This window comes from Nylanderia fulva, unplaced genomic scaffold (genome assembly GCF_048542155.1).
Source record: "Nylanderia fulva isolate GAGA-0341 unplaced genomic scaffold, ASM4854215v1 Scaffold1936, whole genome shotgun sequence".
Classification (NCBI taxonomy): Eukaryota; Metazoa; Arthropoda; class Insecta; order Hymenoptera; family Formicidae; genus Nylanderia; species Nylanderia fulva.
The window spans coordinates 1,222-3,472 of record NW_028190202.1 but is presented as its reverse complement, the minus strand read 5'-3'; the positions used below and the strand labels follow the sequence as shown (position 1 = coordinate 3,472).

The following is a 2,251-nucleotide window of genomic DNA, read 5'->3' as shown; positions in this document are numbered from 1 at the left end:
TGTGTTAATTGAATGAACTTAAAAGACATTGCAGAGAATTAAGTGCACAAAATTCCAGCACACTTGTAGCAACAGACATTAATATTTCGGAAATATTGCATGTAATCCAAATTCTATAATTATAATATTGTCATATATATAAATTAACTACAACGTATTTTCATTAATGATTTATTTACATTTATATACCGTATATGCAACATTAGTTTATGTTGCAATAACAATGCCATTATTGCAAACTCATAACATATTGCAATATTGTTGTAATATTTTGTTGCAATCTTCAAAAAGCGGACATTTTAACATTGCTGCAATTCACAGCAATGATGTAGCAACATTTTGCAGTGAATTTGCAATATTGCATATTGCGGTGAAAGATTGTTGTAATGTTTTTGCAATCTATCGGTGCTGTATGGGTTCACTCGCCATATCATTCGGCACATCGTACAAGATTATCTTTGGGCCTATCTTGCGAGGCAGCTTAACCTTTAGGCCAGCATTCTTAAACTGACCACACTCTTTATTCTTTTCAACTCTACTCTCGCTCATCGTCTCAATCGCTACACCTCCATTCCTCACTTTCCTCACCGCTTTCACACGCACATCAGTGACTGCTCACATGCTTCACATTCTCTCCCCTTTACTTCCTCACTGTCACACTCGCACTTGCATATCCGCTCTCACTATTACCGCATAAACTCTTCTCTTTCGTTTTCACTCGTTTTCACATTCACTTCCTGTACCTTTTCATCACGCTCTTTTCAACATTTTCGCACTCACGTCGCATAGCTCATTCCACTTCAGCCGTAGGCTAAATCCCGACTCGCTCGACGCATACACTCATCCAGTTTTCCCCTGATTCTCTCATTTTTTGCACAAAACATTTTCATCATCTGTTCCTCATATTCTCCCAACAATTCCAGTATTTTCTCACTCGCACTCTTTGAAATTTTGTTCGTCTCCGCTAAACAGGAATTTACGGAGTCTCGCACCAATTACTCTCATACACGCTATCTCACTCACTTCCGCAACGCTCTCATTCCTCTCCCTCATTCATTAATCAAGAACGAAAGTTAGAGGTTCGAAGGCGATCAGATACCGCCCTAGTTCTAACCATAAACGATGCCAGCTAGCGATCCGCCGAAGTTCCTCCGATGACTCGGCGGGCAGCTTCCGGGAACCAAAGCTTTTGGGTTCCGGGGGAAGTATGGTTGCAAAGCTGAAACTTAAAGGAATTGACGGAAGGGCACCACCAGGAGTGGAGCCTGCGGCTTAATTTGACTCAACACGGGAAACCTCACCAGGCCCAGACACCGGAAGGATTGACAGATTGATAGCTCTTTCTTGATTCGGTGGGTGGTGGTGCATGGCCGTTCTTAGTTGGTGGAGCGATTTGTCTGGTTAATTCCGATAACGAACGAGACTCTAGCCTGCTAAATAGGCGTACCTTATGGTATCGCGAAGGCCCCCGGCTTCGGCTGGCGGGTTTTTTTACTACCAACGTACAAACAAATCTTCTTAGAGGGACAGGCGGCTTCTAGCCGCACGAGATTTGAGCAATACAGGTCTGTGAGGGCCCTTAGATGTTCTGGGCCGCACGGCGCTACCTGAAGGAATCAGCGTGTGTTCCCTGGCCGAAAGGCCCCGGGTAACCCTGAACCTCCTTCGTGCTAGGGATTGGGGCTTGCAATTGTTCCCCATGAACGAGGAATTCCCCAGTAAGGCGATCATAACTCGCTTTGATTAGTCCTCCCCTTTGTACACCCCGGTCGCTATACCGTTTGAATGATTTAGTGAGGTCTTCGGATGGGGCGGCAATGTTCGGATTCCCGATTTTGCCGGAAGATGCCAAATTGTCTTTTAGGGGAAAGAAAAGTGAAACAAGGTTTCCGAGGTGAACTGGGAAAGATCATTAACGTCGGGGCCCGTCTGCGTCGGAGTCCTCTCTTTTGGGGAGCGCGCGTCGCAGCAGTGGGCGACTGAATGGCGCGTGAAAAGGCGCCTCAGAGAAAAAGAAAAAAAGGATTAAAAGGAATTTTTGGGTTTGTGTTTTGTATAACGAGGGACGCCTTTCCCCCTCTCTGACCAAAAATATCGGCAAGCCAACAGCGCGCCCAGCGGTGTTCGACGAAAATTTCGGAGCAGACGCTTCGCGATCAGTGTTGTTGCCTTCTGGCCACACACCAAGAGCGTCGATTGGCGTTGAGCGCAAACCCGGGGTAACCCTATGCCCGCCACGGTGTGTGAGCAC

The 2,251-nt window shown here is 46.1% G+C and overlaps 1 pseudogene; it reads left to right on the top strand.

The window, feature by feature from the left end:
* Positions 1-1,915, top strand: LOC146723480 (small subunit ribosomal RNA; annotated as a pseudogene; the record flags this gene model as incomplete).
* Positions 1,916-2,251: the final 336 nt, after the last annotated feature.